Here is a 21,013-nt window from a genome sequence, read left to right as displayed (position 1 = left end):
GGCCATGGGCAGCTGGGTCTCTCTGGCTGTCCCTCTCTATGTCTCCGGGCCCTCACTGGCAGGGCTCAATGGGCTATCAGCCAGTTCAGGTCCCTGTGATCTTTGCACAGGTCCTTGTGGTCAATACATTCCCACACGGCCTGGCTCATGTTGCCCGGAAGCAGGTCCATGGGTGACACGATATCCCTCAGCCTCACTGTCTCCTGGATCTTCATGTGATTGATTGCTCATGCTCACTCTGCAGGCCATACAAACTGTGGTTTAGGATCTTGTGTAACCATGGTGAGCCCATGATCCAGGGTCTGTGGTTGGTTGGGGTGAACCCCCCCCACATGTCTCAGAATGTGCCCTGCAAAATAGCTCACCAGGCAGGTGGTTTTGGATTCTGTGCCCGTCACCAGCTTGCAGATCTGGCTTGCGTACCTGACCATAGGTACAGGAGGATGTCTGGCATGCCCCTGCCCCTGGCTCTCTTGTCCTTGTACAGGGTCTTCCTGACAACCTTTTCTCATCTGGACTGCAGAAGAAAAAGCACACAGCCCTCTGGATCCTGTGGCTGATGCGCTCAAAGTGGGGAAGACCAGTGTGGTGTACAAAAGCACCGGTAAAAACACTGCCTTCCCCCCAAGGAAAGGGAGCACATGTGCCACAGCCCCAGTCTCTGCTTTACTTTTGCCTCTGTCTTCTCCCACGCTGGTCTGCCACTCAGCTTGGAGTCAAAATCTGTCCCAAGGATCTTGACTCCCTCACGGGGGACAGAGACCCCCAGGGACTTGAGATCCCCGAGCTCACCCATGGTAAGGCAGGTGCTCTTGCTCATGTTGAGCTTGGCATCCGCCACTGCCTCGTATACTTGCACGTGCCACAGGGCTGTCTGTACTGACCACGTGTTCCAGCACAGGATGTTCAAGTCATCCATGTAGGCCAGGACCTTGGCCTCTTGATTGCTGCTACCCAGGATGTGGACTCCATGGATCCCTGGGTTCTGCCTCAGGCACTGGGCCAGGGGTTCAGTGGTGCAGACCAACAGGACTGGGGAGAGCAGGCAGCCCTGCCAAACCCCCCACTCCACTATGATCTGAGCTCTCAGGAAGCCGTTGTCTTAGCTGCTCCCATCTGTGTAGAGGGTCCTGATCCAGCTGACAAAGGTCGGGGGGATTCCCATCTACTCCAGCATCTGGAACAGGAACCAGTGGGACACTGTCGAAAGGCCTTCTCCAGGTCCAGGTTTAGGACAGCAATGCTCTGCCATCTCTCCCTCTGCAGCTGGAGCACATCTCTCAGTTGCACCAGGGCTCTGTGGATCTAATGTCTCAGCACCCTACATGACTGGTCCTCATGAATTACTGCACCTAGGATGAATTTGAATCACTCGGCCAAAACTTTGGCCAGCCACTTGTAATTGAAATTCAGGAGGGTGATTAACCTCCAGTTCTTCAACTCCCCTCTCAGACCCTTCTTGTACAGGAGGGTCATGAGGCCCTGGTCCATCCCCGCGCCCAGCCGGCCCTCCTGCAGGCACTCTCAGAAGAGCGCCAGCAGGTCTGGCCCTGCCAGGTCCCAGAAGGTCAGGTGAAACTCCTTGGGCAGTTTCAAGAATAGTAAGATGCCTGGGCCTGGGAGTTCAGATGCCCTCATCACACTTGGTCTTAGCCAAAGGAAGGACACTTGCCCACACCCAGCAAGGCAGGACTGCAGAACTACCCCACCAAGGATAGGCTTTTCCACTGGGGAAAATTCCTATCATACAAACAGAATTCCTTTGCACAGAGGGTATCTCTTCAATGGTGTAGTTCTGATGTACCTAACACTTCTGCCTTTTAATCTACAAATCCCACCCATTTTTTGTAGCCCCACTCCTTCCCCCAGCATTCCTGACTTCATCTATCCCACCCAGCCTGCTGCCCAACCCACCCATCCACTTAGTGAACTCAGCCCTGCCTTGACTTGTGGCCTTCTTGGGCATAAGGCTGGGTTTTCTTGGTCCTAGCTTAGTAGAAAGTTTTTCTAGGGGTTCTAGTCTTATCCTTACTTGTTTCAGTATTGGGTTGCTCAAATTTTGAGTTTTCTAATGCTCCAGTTTGGACAGGGACCCAAATGACTTAATCTTCATGTAGACAGAGAGTAAATTAAAAGCTTTAAAGGGACTCACTTATTATGAATAATTTTTGAGACATTAATCATTATTGTTCAGTGGCTGTGTCCTTCAGCGCTCGTGGGTGCAAGGATCCACCCACACTATGCTCATTATAGAACCCAGATCAATATTGGTATTGAATATGAAGATACTTTGAAGATATTAATACATATGGTTGGACAGGTGCAACTATAACATTATTCATCAGCTTCTTTTATAAGACATGGGAAGTTTTGTTGAGTTGCCTTGTTGGACTTCCTTTTGATAGCTGTCAATCTGGCTGTGGTTTGTTTCCAGAATGGCAATATAATACTCAGGTCTATATTATTTTGCACAGTGTGCAATGTACTGTGTTGCTCAGATATGTCTCAAACCAGCAAGGGCTACATGAAATGTACTTATTTTCTTGGCAACTGTTTGAGATAAATGTCATCTGAAATTCTGAAAATTTCTGCTTGTATTTTTAACTGCCTGGTTGTTAGACTATCTGTGAAATGCAATATTGCTTTAACAGGCACACTCTTTTGTTTATGAAATATATGGCTATTATCTAGGTGCATTAATAACACTGGACCATTCTAATGACGTACTTTGACATTACTTATGTCCTCAGAAGATTTTTATTTTGTATCTAAAAAGGTGCCAGATTTTATCTTCTGTTACATTTATTAAATTCTGCTGAAATGGCCCCATAGCTGCACATGCAAGAAACTTGCAATGTGCAAATATATTTAGCAGTATTATCACAGAGGGGAGATGATAGGCCTTGTCCTCTCATACTTGGGCTAGCTGAAGGCAGCTTTAATTTATGACTGAGATGTGATAAGAGACTAACCTGAGAATGTTGCTTTGAGCTGGTATTGAATCAATTCATTTCTTAAATTCTTCAGCTATGACCTCTCTTCAGATGGTTTTCTCTATTTAGTGAGTTCTGTCTGCTGATTCCAGGCTGAGCACTGTGACATCTCCTTTCTGTGAGGCTTCTTGGAACACACTTGAGGTAAGGGAGGAGCTGTAGGGGATGGCTAGGAGGCTCCTGGTCCTGGGCATGACCTAAAACTGCAACCTGCCGGGAGTGGGTGGCCTGATGGGGCTCTCAGTGGCGTGGGAGCCCCCAGGAAATGCCAAGCTAGTTACCACCCCAGTGAAAGGTGGGTCGGGGTGCCTTAACCCCAGCCCCCACAACCAGGTGGGTCACTTGCTACTAGGGCCCAGAGGGCAGACCCCCGGGAAGAGAGTGGGACTAGAGAGTCAGACCTGATAGAGAGAGTACCCTCGGCTGGTCAGTGCTGGGGCCAGGACCAGAATGGTCAAAAGGGCCAGGGACCCACCACAAGGGATGCCCAAAGCTAAGAGAGCCTGGGGTTTCCAACTGGCCTTAGAGGTGAGGCTAGGACCTATATGGTCAAAGGTCCTGGGGGGAACCACACCCGAGAGAGGAAAATAGTTTCAGGGAGCTAGATAGCCTGAATGAAGGTGGGGTAGGCTGCCAGAATGGAGGGGTCTTGGTGGGGTCCTAATTAGAGAAGTCTGGGGCCCAGTGTGAGGCCAGTGAGATTAACACCAGCGGATGCCATCTATGAGGCATAGGCTGCAGTGTAGGGGAGGTACAGAGCCGCAGATAGTGTTCCCTGGCATCAGGGCAAGAAATGGGCAGCCTCCAGCCTAATTAAGATCATTAATTAGATAACAACAAGGCATGGCAGGCAAGAAGGCCGGCGGCTGGCCCAGAAACAGGTGGGCAGGCCAAAGGCAAATCGGCCCTGAGAAGGTCCCCTGTTACAGGGTTGTTGTATTGTTAACTTGCTTCTATTTATTTATATTGTACTATTGAAAAGATCAGTGATGGAATCTAAGCTTCATTAGAAAAGTGGACTTCTCAGAAAGGCATGTTACTAGGAATGACAGTCTCTAAGAAAATGTTCAGAACTGTATGGTGTAGATTTACTGGAGAGATAAGGATTTTGGTGGGTTATAGACTTTATTGGACCAACTACATGGTTGGTATAGTTATACAAGCTTTCAAAGCTTTACTGTAAAATTAGATGTGTTGCTTCAGTGTGCATTTCAGAACAACACAAAACTACAGTCTGTTCTACATTGTTATTGCTGCTGCTTGTCATAGATTTCATAGATTTCATAGACATTAGGGCTGGAAGGGACCTCGGAAGATCATCGAGTCCAGCCCCCTGCCCAAAGGGCAGGAAGTCAGCTGGGTTCATAGGATCCCAGCAAGATGAGCATCCAGTTTGCTCTTGAAGGTGTTCAATGTAGGCACTTGAACCACCTCCAGTGGCAGGCTGTTCCAGACCTTGGGGGCTCGGACAGTAAAGAAATTCTTCCTTATGTCCAGCCTGAAACGGTCTTGTAGTAGTTTATGACCATTCGACCTAGTCGTCATCACTTGGGGCGCTCTGGTGAACAAATGTTCCCCCAGACACTGGTGGTCACCCCTGATAAACTTATAGGTGGCCATCAGATCACCCCTGAGCCTGCACTTTTCCAGGCTAAAGAGCCCCAGGGCTCTCAGCCTGTCATCGTAGGGTCTGCCAAGAGTCCCCATGAAGTAATGGAGTAATACAGTAATTTGAATAATTAACTGTGGGATCTTTCATCAGCTCCAGTGTAAGTTAAAAACTGTAAATAGAAATATTTTGTATGTTAACATCTCTATCTTGACTGTTCCCTAGTGTCTGTCGCTGTCAGCAGCTACAACATACTCACACAGACCTCAGATAAAGCAAAATGGGCTTGATTCATACCCACTTTACATTTCACCTCTCTTGAACAGAGATTCATCATTGAAGGGAGGTGGTGGTTTGTTTGCCATAAGATCAAACCTGCAGGAAATGAGTTGAATTAGTGAATCTTGAGGGTGCCTTGACCTTTCCTCACCACCTCTAATCATATCAGTTGGTTTAGTCTGTGAAGGATGTGGTGTTCAGGCCTCAGAAAGAGTTTGCACTGGAGTGCCTCTGTCCAGGTGTAGTTGTCATAGACTCTGACAGCATTGTATGGTGGATTTTGGACTATGAATTTGTCCTGTTATAACATAGCTTTCCTTGTTTTGAAGGTGCCCTCAGGCTGTAAGATAGAGTTAAGGTGACACTTTCTAAATAAAGATATATAGTGGTTCTAAAAAAGGGTTTGCCCCCTGTGAAAATGACTTGCAAAGTTGTATACTTTTGTAGCTTTGTTATTTGCTGTGCCATTCAAAGGAGCAGGAGGTAAGACCTTTATGCAGGAAGAAATGCTAAATGCATTCCACAACCATGTGTAGCTATGTGGTAAGAAGTTTATATAACTACCACAATGGTGTATATATAGTAGCTAATGTTACTATTTAATAACTTTCATTATTGGTATACAACTGTAGCCAAAGAGATTAATGAAAACCATATTTGGACACTACATTCACTTTCTTCCAAGACAAATTTTGAAGAAAATTCAGTCTTTTCAGCTCATATACTGTATCTTGGAGTCATGTTGTTTGATATGTTGAGAATCCTTAGGAAATTGAGTCTTTCCTTCAGTGTTTTTTGGTTAAATATGGAAAAAAAGATTTGAAATGTTTTGTATTTTAGCAGCCTTATATCCTGCTAGGCTCACAGCTGAACCCTGTTTTGCTATGCTGGTATATACAAGACACCAAAAAGTGGTGAAATATTTTATCTCTGAGGGACAGGAGCTATCTGCAAAATGTGATTTAAAAAAAAAACAAACTTGAAATTATGTTCCTGTTCCCATCGTTGCCTGACATGGACTTAGTGGGTGTGTCTACATAAGATGCGGACTGTGCAGTTGTTACTGCACAGTCATTTAGTACTTGCATACACACGTTCCCAAACAGCTTTCTGACGATGCTGACTGCACAGTAGCTCATTACTACTGCACAGTAGCATCACAGTGCCACACAGCACTACTGGAGAATGTTGTGGGAGACCATACCGAAAGCCTTGCTAAATTCAAAGTACACCACATCCACTAGTCTCCTTGCATCCACAGAGCCAGTCATCTCATCACAGAAGGCAATCAGGTTGGTCAGACATGACTTGCTGCTGGTGAATCCATGCTTGCTGTTCCTAATCACTTCTCCTCCTCCACGTGGTTAGGAATGGATTCCTTAAGGATCTGCTCCTTGATTTTTCCAGGGACTGAGATGAGGCTGACTAGTCTGTAGTTCCCTGGATCCTCCTTTTTGCCTTTCTTAAATATGGGCATTATGTTTGCCCTTTTCCAATCATGCAGGACCTCTCCTAATAGCAATGAGTTTTCAAAGATGATGGCCAGCGGTTTGCAATCACATCAGCCAACTCCCTCAGCACCCTCAGGTGCATCCCATCCAGCCCTATGGACTTGTACATGTACAGCTTTTCTTAATAGTCCCTAACCTGTTCTTTCAGCACTGAGGGCTGCTCACCTCCTCCCCAAATTGTGCTGCCTAGTGCACTAATCTGAGAGCTGACCTTGCCTGTGAAGACTGAGGCAAAAAAGGCATTGAGCACTTCAGCCTTTTCTGCATCCTCTGTCAGGGGTGACTGGTGCCTCCTGGGTCTGGAGGGGCACAATTTGTGGGGGAAACATTCTTGCAGGCAAGCTAAGGAACTATGGGCTGAATTAATGGACTGTAAGCTAGATGGAAAACTGACTGAAGCATTGGGCTTAGAGAGTGGTAATCAAAAGCTCAATGTCTAGTTGACAGCTGGTATCAAATGGAGAGCTCCAGGGTCGGTCATGGGACCGGTTTTGTTCAATGTCTTCATCAATGATCTGGAAGATGGCATAGGGTGTACCTTCAGCAGGTTTGCATATAATACAAAGCTGAGGGAATAGTAGATATGCTGGAGGGTAGGGTTAGGATTCAGAGTGACTTAGACAAATTGGAGGATTGGGCCAAAAGAAATCTGAGGTTTATCAAGGACAAGTGCAGAGTCCTGCACTCAGGACAGAACAATCCCATGCACCAGTACAGGCTGGGGGCTCACTGGTTGGGCAGCAGCTCTGCAGAAAAGGAACTGGGGGTTACAGTGGACAATAACCTGAATATGAGCCAGCAGTGTGCCCTTGTTGCCAAGAAAGCTAATGGCATACTGGGATACATTGGTAGGTGTGTTGCCAGTAGGTCAAGGGAAGTGACTATTCCCCTCTTTCAGCACTGGTGAGGCCACATCTGGATTACTGGTTCAAGGAAGTATAGGTTAGATAGTAAAACAATTTTCTCACTAGGAGGGAGCAAAACACTGGAACAGGTTACCCAGAGAGCTGGTGCAATCTTCATCCTTGGAGGTTTTCAAGACCCAGCTAGACAGAGCCTTGGCTGGGATGATCTAGTTGGGGCTCGTCCTGCTTTGACCAGGGCTTTGGACTAGATGACCTCCTGAGGTCCTTTCCAACCCTAATTTTCTGTGATTCTATGACAGCCTAGCCAGGTTACCAGTGATTAAATATCACTTGTTTTTATAGCCACATTTTCTAGCAAAGGAGGCAGTGGCAATGTTTAGGGGGTGCGCGTACATTCCCTGAGAGCGCTGGTACTTCCCCTGCCTAGCCACGCTCACCGCTTAGGTGATGGGCAAGGGGGGCAGGTGGGAGTGCCGGTACCCACCCTGCAAGTGCCAGCTGATTGCTGCAGCCACTCCCAGAAGCAGCCACAGCCACTCCCAGAAGTGGCTGCAGCGATTGAGTGCATTGATGCAGTTTGCCTGAAGAAGGGTGTTTGTACTAGAAAGCTTGCAAAAAACTTTTTTCTAACTATTTAGTTGGTCTAATAAAAGATCTACCCAGAGAACATTGCCTGCCTATGTTTGTAGACCAACACGGCTACAACCAACAACCCCTCAATGCAATTACATCTGTTAGTCTCCTTCATGGATGCTTGTTACCAGGAAGATAGGGCTCTACTAGTACTTTGCAAAGTCAGTCATCTGAAAAGCTAAAGTGTCCAATATGACAACTGTTGAATTTATTACCAGCTGAGTTAGAGCAAGCTGGCAACATGAATTTTAGTTATATACAAGCAGTTTCTAGAGTTAATTGTTCTGAGTATTATAAGGCAAAAGCTATTTCCAGTTGTTTCAGATGTCCCAGTTGTAGGCACCAGACTGTCACCGTATAGAGCTCTTGTATAATTTATTTCTATAGACTTTATTCTTCTTCTATATGAATAAAATACAAAGTATAGTCCACTTAGTTTCTTATGGTTTTTAATCAGCCTCAGTCATGCTGCTCTTTCCCTTGTCTGTCTCTCGTAGAATGAAAACCAATCGGGTGCTTTGGTTTTATCATGAAGACCAGAAGAGCAGACTTGGCACTTCAGGGGGCCCATTCAAACCATACCAATTTCCAACATCTTTATTTAGCTGAAACAGATTTTGTAAAATATATCTACTCAATTATTTCTGAAGTTCCAATAACCAAAGAGATTCTGGTGAAACTGTAAGTGTTTACTGTCTTCAGAGTCAGGTTGTTTGACAGATTACTACTGGGGACTGTCAGTTATCAATTTCTGTCAGCTTGATGTGGTTCCTGGAGAAGCACATCAACCTGTATTTGCCACTAGTGGCTGAGGATGCATCTTCAAGAATAGATAGGAATTGGGCAGTACCTATTTTAGACCTCTAGTGGCCCTGTTATCTATAGTTTCATAGTAGCTAAGGTCAGGAGGGACCTGAACAGATCATCTAGCCTGACCCCCTGCCACAGGCAGGAATGAATGCTGGGTTCACAAGACCCCAGACAGGTGATCATCCAACCTCCTCTTGAATTTGCCCAAGGTAGGAGCGAGGACCACTTCCCTGGGAAGTCGGTTCCAGATTTTGGCCACCCTAATTGTAAAATATTGCCTTCTGATCTCTAACCTAAACCTATTCTCCATCAGCTTATTACCATTGTTCCTTGTCACCCCAGGTGGTGCTGGGGAGAAAAGGGCTCTGCCTATTTGCTGTTGATTTCCCATGATGAGTTTGTAGGCAGCCACCAGGTCCCCCCTCAGCCTCCTCTTGCTGAGGCTGAACAGGTTCTGGTCCCTCAGTCTCTCCTCATAGGGCCTGTCCTGCTGCCCTCTCACCAAGCGGGTGGCCGTCTGAACCCTCTCCAGGCTGGCCACATCCCTTTTGAAGTGTGGCGCCCAGTACTGGATGCAGTACTCCAACTGCGGCCTGACCAAAGCCGCATAGATGGGGAGTATCACCTCTCTGGACCGGCTTGAGATGCATCTTTGGATGCATGACAAGGTATGGCTGGCCTTGCTGGCTGCTGTCTGGCATTGGCGGCTCATGTTCATCTTGGAGTCAATTAATGACTCCAAGATCCCGTTCCACCTCTGTGCCTCCAAGAGGGGAACTCCCCAGCCTGTATGCATGCTGTGGATTCCTTCTCCCAAGGTGCAGCACCCTGCATTTATCTACATTTCATAGATTTCATAGACATTAGGGCTGGAAGGGACCTCAGAAGATCATCGAGTCCAGCCCCCTGCCCAAAGGGCAGGAAGTTAGCTGGGGTCATAGGATCCCAGCAAGATAAGCATCCAGTTTCATCTTGAAGGTGTTCAATGAAGGCGCTTGAACCACCTCTGGTGGCAGGCTGTTCCAGACCTTGGGGGCTCGGACACTAAAGAAATTCTTCCTTATGTCCAGCCTGAAACGGTCTTGAAGTAGTTTGTGACCATTCGACCTCGTCATCCCTTGGGGCGCTCTGGTGAACAAATGTTCCCCCAGATACTGGTGGTCACCCCTGATAAACCTATAGGTGGCCATCAGATCACCCCTGAGCCTGCGCTTTTTCAGGCTAAAGAGCCCCAGGGCTCTCAGCCTGTCATCGTAGGGTCTGCTTCCCTGACCTCTGATCATGCGCATGGCTCTTCTCTGGACTCTCTCAAGCTTCTCCACATCCTTTTTGAATTGTGGAGCCCAAAACTGGACACATTGAACCCCATCCTATTCTCACCTGCCCACTTTTGTAGTCTGTCTAAATCTATTTGCAGCCTCTCTCTCTCTTCAAGTGTGTCCATCTTGCCCCACATCTTAGTGTCATCAGCACACTTGGACAGCGTGCTTTCCACCCCCTTGTCCAAGTTGCTGATGAAGATGTTAAACAGTGCAGGCCTGAGAACCGAGCCCTGGGGTACCCCATAGCTCACATGTCACCAGGTTGAGTACAACCCGTCCACTACTACTCTGGGTGCGCCCCATCAGCCAATTTTTTACCCATCCAACTGTGTAGGCATCAATGCCACAGTCACTTAATTTATTGATGAGGATGGGGTGAGAGACAGTGTCAAAGGCCTTCTTAAAGTCTAGAAAGACTACGTCCATGGCGACATCATCATCCAAGGATTTAGTTACTTGGTCATAAAAGGGAATTAGGTTGGTCAGGCGGGACCTGCCTTTGATGAACCCATGCTGATTGCCCCTGAGCATGATCTCCCCTGCAGGCCCCCCACAGATGTGCTCCTTGATGATTCTCTCCAAGATCTTCCTGAGCACCGAGGTGAGGCTTATAGGCCTATAGTTACTTGGGTCCTCCTTCCTCCCTTTCTTGAAAATTGAGACCACATTAGCCAGTTTCCAATCCCCCGGCACCTGGCCAGATGAGCACAAATGCTCATGCAGCCTGGCCAAGGGCTCCATGATGACCCCTGCCAGCTCCCTCAACACCCTTGGGTGGAGGGCATCTGGACCTGCAGATTTAAAAATGTCTAGCCCTTCCAGAAGATCCCTAACTACATCTGCACTGACTGAAGCCCTGACAGAGCTATCCTCGAGACTGTCCCTACCTCTGGTAGGTGGGATGTCCCGGTCCCTTTTCAAGAAAACAGAGGCAAAGAAACTGTTAAAAATATCAGCTTTCTTGTCTGGTGTAGCCATAAGATTACCATTTGCATCTTGCAGGGGCCCTACATTGCCTGGTGCCCTCTTCTTGCTCCCAATGTACTTGAAAAAGGACTTTTTGTTGTCCTTAATCCTGGACGCTAGCCTGAGTTCCATCTCTGCCTTGGCCTTCCTAATAGCCCTCCTACGCTCATGGACTGAGGAGGAGTACTCCTCCTTGGTGATAGCTCCTCCCTTCCACTGGTTGTACACTCCCCTTTTAGTCCTCAGGCATCGCTAAATGCCCTTGCTGAGCCAAGGGGGTTTCTGAGCACTCTTACCCACCTTGCTTCTCTCAGGGACTGTTATCCTTTGGGCCTGGAGGATTGCCCCCTTAAGGTACGACCATCCCTCATGGACTCCCATCTCCTCTACCTTCTGGACCCTCAGTGCCTCCCCCACTAGTCTCCTAAGCTCATTGAAGTTGGCCCTTCTGAAGTCAAGGGCTTTAGCCTTGGTGTAAGCCCTTGACATCCTGCGTTGGATAGTGAAATCCAGCAGGTGATGATTGCTATTGTCCAGGTGGTCAGGGACCTGCAGTCCCCTCACCAGGTCATCCCCCGTGGCCAGGACCAGGTCCAGCAAGGCGTTACCCCTAATGGGGCTGTGCACTTCCTGGATAAGGTGAAAGTCCTGTAATACAGCCAGGATCCTACGCGAGCGGTCAGACCTGGCTGTCTGCTCCTCCCAGCAAATGTCTGGGTAGTTTAGGTCACCCATGACAATAACATCCCTTGACCTAACATCCTCCCTAAGCTGACTGGAGAAGTCCTGGTCCAGCTCTTCCCCCTGGTTGGGTGGTCTGTAGTAGACACCCACCATAAGGTCCCTTTTGCCACGCCTCCCTTGTATTTTGACCGATAGTGTCTCTGCCCCACCCTCCTCTAACCCAAAGCTAATCCTTGATGATATGAGGTGCTCTTTGACATAGAGCGCAACCCCCCCACCTTTCCTCTCTGTCCTGTCTCTTCTATATAGGGTGTATCCCCAAATGCCCGCTGCCCAGTCATAGATGGGGTCCTACCAGGTTTCTGTGAGCCCTACTAAGTCTGGGTTCTTACTTGCAATCAGGAGGCACAGTTCCTTCTGCTTACTCCCCGTACTACAAGCATTAGTGTAGAGGCACTTGAAGCCTCCTGAGGATGCATGTGCCTCCCTCCCACTCCCAGGACAGTTGTGGCCCTCTACTCCCAGGACATTGATGCTTACCTCGACTTCCCTTCCAGCATGTCACCATGCATGCTGGTGAAGCATCCTCTCCACTCGAAGCAGCCCCTTCCCCCGGCGAAGCTAGTTTAAAGCCCGCCATACGAGATCAGACAACCTAGAAGAAATGATACGTCTGCCCTTAGGGGAGAGGTGAAGCCCATCCCACCCCAGCATGCCCTCCATACAAAAACATGGATCATTGTCAAAAAACCCGAAGCCTGCCTTGTGGCACCAGCTCCAAAGCCACCGGTTAACCACGTCAATGCAGGCCTCATGACGCCTACCCCTTCCGCTTACCGGGAGAATGGAGGAAAATACCACCTGGGCTCCCGTCTTCTTCAGTTGGTGTCCCAAGGCCTTGTAGTCCTCCATGATATTATCCGGCTTGCCCTTGGATGCATCATTTGTACCCACATGGACCACAACAAGTGGGTAGTAGTCAGAGGGCTTGATGATTTTAGGGATGGTCTCTGTAATGTTGTGAATCCTCGCTCTGGGCATGCAGCAGACTTGCCATGACAGGGGCTCCGAGCGACAGATTGGACTATCGGTTCCCCTCAGGATGGAGTCCCCAATGACCAGAACTTTACGTCTCCTTCTCAGGGTGTGCCTCTTCCAAGCCGGAGATGTAGGTTGAGCGGCTTCAATTTCTCTGGGGACCTGTTCTTCTGCCTCCTCCTCCAGGGGGGCCAGGGCCACATACCTGTTCCCAAGGGGTGTCTGGGGAGCAGGCACAGCAGTTGTACGAGCTGCCCTGGCCTTGACAGGAACCTGCTGCCACCGATTAGTTGGGCGTTGTGCACGCGGGGTCTCTCCGGTGGATTCGTGTCCCTGCAGAGAACAGAAATACATATCAATTTCATCCTCCACCACCCAGATCCCCCGCAGCATGCTCACCTCAGCCTGGAGCTCTGCCACCTACCAGAGCCTGAAGAAGCTCACAAGAGGGGCAGGCGGGGGAGTCACCAGACCTCAGTCCCACCTCCGGGGATTCCACCCAGCCACCCCCACAGCTCGGGGGGGCAGGTGGTCGCCAGGCCCCCCAAGGGCTCTGTCTGGGTGGAAGCCTCAGAGGAACCCCGGAAGGGTGCACTGGGGCAGGGCCCCTGGCAGCACTGTGAGTCATCACCATGGCTTACAGATCGTTACCTCTCTCCTTGTTGGTGGAGCCTCCTCCCTCCTGAGGAAGACTGTCTTGCTGCCCTGCCTGCTTCCACCTGCGCGAATGCCAGTGCGAATGCTGGCGCACCCTTACAGAGCGCACCTGTTTGCGTGCTCTGTTCACTCGCAGCTCGGGAGTGCGGCTCCCTGCCTGGCTCAGCAAAGAGGGATCCGGGGGCTTCCCCTCCGGATCCTCTGCAGCTGCACTGGCTCCTGCCCCACTTACCTTTGGGGGATCAGCTGCTGCTGCCCCTGCTGTTGCTTCTCAGCCTCTGCCACCTCAGGTATGTTGCAGGGGGCACACGTGTGCTGAGAGCCTGCATGTATGCCCAGTCAGCCTCCTCTCCCTCCTTCAGCACCCAACTGCTGTGAACCAGAAGCCATCAGAAGCCGGTTACATACTCTTCTGTCAAGAGTATATCTTGACGAGAGGGTAGAGATAACATGGTTAACTATATCTTGACAGTTATTTGGACCCCACACTGTGCCCACATAGTTCTTCCTATTACTTCTATTATGTGAAATGCAAAAGATGTAACATGAAATGACCTAGGAGTTTACATAATCCACAACCCTTCCCCACCTCCAACTGTCTGTCTCTTTATCCTTCTAAGAGGGGGAAACTGTTTCAGACTAAATGAATTTGAAATCTTAAAAGATGAGTTCTTGCAGGGTCTTCATGTTCATGTAAGATTGCATGGTACTTTCCATCAGAACAGAATTTTACTTTGGTATCCTGATGAGTACTTGCACTTCTTGCAATTATTGCTGCTTAGTGTAATATTCTCACTGGCTGCTGGACCTTCATTTTAGGGGAGCTGTATATATGGAATGTAGGTAATTCTTTGGGATCCTCTGGGATGAGAGGTGTTGTATAAAATACAATACATTTGAAGTTATGCAGATATTGTATTATAATTGCACAGAGGATGTTGCCAGGATTTCATGAATTATTTCATTTTAGTCCTTAAGAATATCTAAAATTTCAGTAGACTACAGTTAATTTCTAGTTCATCTTCCTTTAAGGCACTTTATGCTAAATTTTATCATGGCATTTGATATACTCTGTTCATAGGACTATATTTTTGACCTGACTCGATCAGGGAATTAACTGCAATCTAGGGCTGATTTTTGATCTCTGGCTACTCTTGGTGACTCAGTTTCCATAGAAATATAGGGATTTTCAGACAGAATCATGCTGATAATCCATTTAGTCCAATATCCATATAGCTCACTTGTCCTGTGTTTCACAGGAAGGTGCAAAACATCTAGCAGTAGACACTTATGAAACAACATGCCCCTGTGGAAAGTTTGCTCTGATCCACCAATAATAATTAGAGACTGGCTTATGCTGTAAATCCTGAAAAATGATATCCCTAAATTATTTTTAAAAAAATATTTACAGTGATGTCTCTGTATTTTTCATTACTCATGTCAGTGTCTAATCCTGCTAACGTCTTAACTACAATGTCACCTGACAAATTTCAAAACTGATTGCATGTGGAAAAAATATTTATATTGCTTTCAAAATAGCCATTTTAAAGTTTCATTGAATAGCCTCTTATTCTTGTACTAAGAGAATGAATAGAAATTATCAGCCAGCCTGATTTTGGTATCAATTCTCTTCTTATTTGTTTCCTCCCTAACAGACTTTCTTCATATGAAAGTCTTTTCAGACTTCTGTTCATTCTCAATGTCCATTTCTTAAAAGATGAGTTCTTGCAGGGTTTTCATGTACATGTAAGATTGCATGATGCTTTTTGTGAGACCAGAAATTTACTTTGGTATCCTGATGAATACTTGCCTTTCTTGAAATTCTTGCTGCTCAGCAATAATTTCTCTCCCAGCAAACAATTCCTCTCTAATTCTGCTATACCCTTACCAAGATAGAATGACTAGAATTGAATACAGAATTCCAGGCGAGGGTTATCATTGATATATCAAGTAGCATTATAATCATCTTGATTCCTTAGGCATTTGATCAGATGAGAGCCAGATCCTATTTCACCCTCATGTGCATAAGTGACACATAGCCACTTAACTGCAATTTTTGGCACTCGTGCACATTTTTGGGTTCAGCATAACTAGTCACTGTGTACTTCTCTAATGTGGATGCTCAACAGGCTGCATATTGGCTGCATAGGTGAAAGAGAATTCAAGACCTAGAACTTTAGTTGCAGAAAAAGTGTGACTAGCAGGTGTAAAGGGAGGTCATGCCTCACAAATCTACTAGAGCTCTTTAAGTGTGTTGATATGCATATGGATCAGGGTTGTTCAATTGCTGTTGTATATCTGGACTTTCAAAAGCTTTGACAAAATCCTGTACCAAAGGCTCTAAAGGCACAGACAATAATTAGCTTTGTCACATAATCAGCCCCTTGAAAGTACTCTACAGCTGTGCCTAAACTGAAGAGCATGGCTGCAGAGTGCTCCATTCATGTCACAAATTAAGCTTCATTATATGAAGATTCAAGTGAAGGCACTCCAAAGCAGAGCACCTTCATTAACTTCTGTCTGCTCCAGTGCTCCAGTCCCTGGTGCTGTCTCGGGATGGAAGGTGAAAAGGCAGGGGAGGGAGGTCCATTCTGGCGTTTGCCCAGCCATGCTGGAGGCAGGGGCAGGTGGATTGGAGCCCCCGCTTCCCAAGGTGAGGGGCTCCTATCCACCTGCTCCACTCCCCCCCCACCCCCCCCTACTCCAGTGCAGCTAGGCATACCTCAGAATGGACTTCCCTCCCCTGGCTTCTCCCCCTCTCATCCTGAGACAGCACCGGGATGGGGGAGATGGCGCAGGGCTGGGGGAAGAGGCTGCAGGCAGGCAGCCTCTCTTGCTGGGTTGGCTCCAAATTGAGCTCGATCCCCCACACCTCTGACCCAACAGTGAACATCTGTTGGGTTGGGAGGATCTGTCTAACTTTTTGAAAAATGCCATAAGGTAGACCGGGGAGTTGCACTTCTGTCTGTCCCTTTAACAAAATTAGCCTGGCATGGCGTTAGAGGCAAGGTCCATTCTTCGATTAATAAGTGGCTAAAGGATAGAAAGCAAAGATAGAAATAAGTGGTCAGTTACAATGGAGGGAGGGAGGCAGTGGGTTCCTGCAAGAGTCTGTTCTGCAACCTGTGCTGTTCATAAATTATTTAGAAAGGGTGCAGGGGAGAATAATAAGGTTAAGTTTATGGATGATACTGAATTATTCATGGTGATAAGAAATAAAGTTAATTGTGATGAATTGCAAAAGGATCTCATAAAATGGAGTGAATGGCTAACAGATTGACAGATGAAGTTAATGTTGATAAGTGCAAGGTGCTGTATATGGGAAAACTGCACATTCATGATGATAAGCTCTATATTAGTAGTTACTGCTTAGGAGAGAGATCTAAGAATCATTGTGTATAGATTTCTGAAAACAGCATCAGCTGTCAAAAGACAAATGTAGTGTTAGGAATGAAGAAGAAGATTGAAGACAAAACAGAAAATGTCATTATGCCACTGTATAAATCCATGGTTGCACACACTATATGAAGTGCGGGAGTGTTTTGGTCCTCCTACCTCCAAAAGGTAGAATGAGAAAAGGCACAGAAAAGAGCAACAAGCATGATCGGGGACATGAAGACGCTTCATACGAGGAGAGACTAAATAGGCTAGAACTGGTCATCCTAGAGAAAAAGACAACTGAGGTGTAAATATGATAGAGGTCTACAAATTAATGAGTGGTGTGGAGACAGCAATAGGGATTTGCTATCTACCATCTCCCACAATATTAGAACAAGGGACTTACAAGGATATTACTGTATATACTCAGAAAAAACAGCCCTCCAAAGCTGGGGTGTGCATCTTTAGCAGAGAAGCTGGAATTGAAGCATGTAATGGCTCCCTATAATGGCTGCTACAGGCTGTGCTTCTCTCCTCAGGCAGGAGAGAGGAGCAGAATGTACTGTTCAGGGTCACAGTTAGTTTTAACCCTGTTATGGCCACTGAACAGTAGAACTGTATGTCTGAAGCTGCAGCTAGAGATTGATGCTGAAGAGTGCATGTCCCTCCTGCCAGGAGGCAGCATTCAGTCATGCTGAGCCCATGCTGTGGCAGTTAAGATTCTGAAAAAAATCTTTTCTTCTTCATTATTCCTTCCCCAAAACAAGGTACATGTACTATTTGGGGGCATGTAGTGTGCAAGTAAATGGGGCATTAGGAGGCCTATTTAAAACTAGTCAAAGGAAGTTCTTTTTCAGCTAGGTAATTAAGTTCTGGAACTCGTTGCCAAAAGAGGTTGAATTGGTGAACAAATTAAACTGATTCAGAAGAGGATTAGACACATTCATGCAGAATATATTTGTCTTAGCAGGCATTAAACATGATAGTAGGTCTGCAATCTTCAAATTAGGACTTCCTAGATCTGCAAATGCTGGAAAGCTGTAAGGGAAGAGGGGGAATATGGTTCTACATAAATATTCTTCCCCTTAGCACAGGGGCAGGCAATTATTTTGGGCGGAGGTTTGGCAAGCCATCGAGGGCCGCATGATAGGCAGCCAGGGGCAGATAAATATTAATTTTCTGAATTTTTTAGGGGCCCCACGACTGGATAGAATGGCCTGGCGGGCCGCATCCAGCCCCTGGGCCGCATTTTGCCCACCCCTGCCTTAGCATCTGTTCCATGCTACAGAATACTGGGCTACATGGATCTGTGTTTGAACCAATCTGGCACCTTTTCTGTTCTTAAAGTGCTTGGAGGAGAAACCTCTGACCTTTTAGCCCAATAGTTATGGCATTTGTCCAAGGTGTGGGAGAGCCAGATTTTAGGTTCCCATCACCAAAAGGGAACCTGGGAACTCAGCTTCCTAGCAAACTACTTAACTTCTTAAGGTGTCATTAACCAGTTAATCACATCTTAAGTTGTGACTCAGCCACATGTTCAATTGGTTACTGCTGCAATAGAACAAGGAATAAGCCACAAATTTTTTCTACAACAAATGTGTAATAACTGGCTGTCGCAGGGCACCTCGGTGCTCCTGCTCCTAGAGAGGGGAAAGCTGCCAGAGGAGAAGCTCTGACAGTACCTAAGGAGCCCCAGCGGCCATAATGAGCACAGCTGCAGGGTGCCAGGGCAACTGATAAGAATCAGCTGGCCAGAAGGGGGCAGGGCCTGGCCTTTATAAAGCCCAGGGCTGAGGCCAGGCTAGCAGTTCCCTGCCAGTGGTCAAAGAGGCAGGAGCTTATGGGGCTAAGATATGAGTGCTGCTTGAGCAGGCTGAAGGATGGTGGCTCTGTGGTGCAGGAGCTATGTTGTTGCAGGCAGGCGGCCTAAAGTTAAGTTACAGCCAGGAGGCTTGTGTTTTGTTTGGTTAATGTTTGTATTACAACTGGAGGCTTGGGTGAGGCTGTAGGGGTTGGAGGAGGCCTCATAGGTACCCCATAGGGGTGGGGTGCCCTAGTGCCAGTGAGGGCACAGTCTAGCGCCAAGAGGGCGCATTATTCTCATAGGTACCCCAGTGGTATGGGGACCCCAGCGCCAGGGAAAGCGTAGCTTGTGCGCCAGTGAAGGTGCAACTGGCGGCGAGGAGCACAACCAGTGGGTTGCAGGCAGGGAACAAAGACCCCGGGTTGTGTGCGGGGTATGTAGACCCCAGCCCCAGAGCGGGGCAGCATTGAGAAGCCCAAGGTGGGTGTGGCGAGCCCAGAAGAGGGGGAGCGCCATATTAGGAAGCCCAGGATGGGTGCAGCAGACGCCAGCAAGGGTGTCCCTTGCAGGGTGTGTAGACCCCAGCCCCAGGGAGGGGCAATATTGAGGAGCCTGAGAAGGGCGATTATTGAGGAAACCCAGGACAGGAGTAGCAAGCCCGGTAACAGGCTAGCACTGTGAAAAACCCAGGACAAGGGCAAGGTGCTGCAGTTGTCCCCGGCAAAAGGGGATAGCAGCGCGGTGAGACCGTACCAGAGAGGGTAACAGGGCGGCGGCCCTAAAGGACCGGAGACTCACTAGGGAGTTCCGTAGCGGGCTGGGTTATTTTAGAGAAGGCCCAGAGCGGGCTTGATGGGAGTCCCAGTGAGGGGCTATATATCAGAGGAGGAGACCCGGGGAGAGAGTAACAAGGGCGGGGTGCCGCAGTTGTCCCTGAGGAGAGGGGATAGCAGTGCGGTGAGCCCGAGGAGAGAGCCCGGAGTGGGCTAGATCACAGAGGAGGCCCGGGAGAGCAGGCGTGTAGTTTGACCTAACAACGTCTTTCACGTCAGCGAGGCTTGGGGCGTGGTATTAGGGGTGGCAGGAGCCACGCGTAGCCCATAAGGCTAGGGTGCCCCAAGACACCCATGGGTGCAGGATAAGACCCACGAGGGGTCCAGGAGTTTACGTGCCCAAGGAGATGCAAGGCAGCCTCCTGAACCTACTGAACATCAAAGACGTGGTGGGAGAGAAATAGAGGGTGCCCTTGGGCTGAATTGGCACGGATAGAGGGCCTTAAGGAGACCACGGCCCTCCTAAAAGACTCCGCCGTGACACTGGCTTATTCTTTTCATGCCATTAATTGAATGTGTTGAATGGGACACCCAGATGCAGGGGTGCACCCAGGGTGGATCAATGCATGGGCCCCACAGGGCCTGGGCCTTGGGGCTCCTGCTAATCCAGGGACCCCTGAGAAAATTCAAAGGGGAGGCTCCCTGTTTGTGCCAGGGATGAGCTGTGCAGTGGCTGGTTCACCCACTAACCAACCCTGCCACTGTCCCAGAGCTGTGGAGTGGGATCTAAGGCTGGGCACGCAATTGACCCACTTGTCCAGCTGCAATTCTCTCTGCAACACCTGCTGGGGTGGGGAGCTGGCAGCAGCTGCTGGGGCTTGGCTTCCCAAGGCACCCGGGAGATATGAGGCAGCTCCCATAGCCAACTCAGAGACTCTTATCCCAAGAGCGATAAAGCCAGGAGGATAGAAAGGCTAGGGGAGGCTGAGTGGTGCCTTGGCTGGGAGCCAGCCCTTCTCAGCAGAGCTATTGGACCTCAGAGCTGGGGAGTGGCTGAATCCAGGGAGCAGGTGGACCAGAAGCCTTCAGCAAGGAAGGAAGAGCGATGCTGGGCCAGTGCCTCAGTGGCCTACTCATTCCCTGTGTAACAAGTGTATATCTCAAGGCCAGTCATCACCATGGCCTACTCACCTATCTGGGCAGACTGCCCAGAGATCTTGCTTGCCATTCCCTTGATGGAATGAATAAGTTATTTCTAGGTGAGAGGCTGCCCATTTAATATACTGATGTGTAGGATTTATCCACAACTCCAACCTTCCTCTATTGTACCCCAAGCCTCGCAGGCATTATTATCTATCACTTCTGTGTCCCTCTGATGCTGGGCTCTACACCCCGGTGTCTAAACCTATACGGCGTTAGACTCTCAGTGCCCTCGTATCTGTGTGCCTCGGCTTTAAAGTTCTCTGCACCCTTATCTACATGCCTCTCTGGCACTAGGGCTCCCTGCAATCCTGTAGCTGTGCCCTTAGGACATCCCTCTCTCTCTCTGTGCCTGTCACTAACTCTACCTAAGTTCTGGGAACTTTTCTCTAGCCACTCATGAGGCCTCCAAACCTCCCCTTTTAGCCTCATCCTGGTCATCCAGTGTAAACAGACACACAAACAAAAGCCTCTAGGTTATAACTTAAGT

This window comes from Alligator mississippiensis, chromosome 12 (assembly GCF_030867095.1).
Source record: "Alligator mississippiensis isolate rAllMis1 chromosome 12, rAllMis1, whole genome shotgun sequence".
Lineage (NCBI taxonomy): Eukaryota > Metazoa > Chordata > Crocodylia > Alligatoridae > Alligator > Alligator mississippiensis.
The sequence above is the reverse complement of the archived record's forward strand: the minus strand, read 5'-3'. Positions refer to the sequence as shown.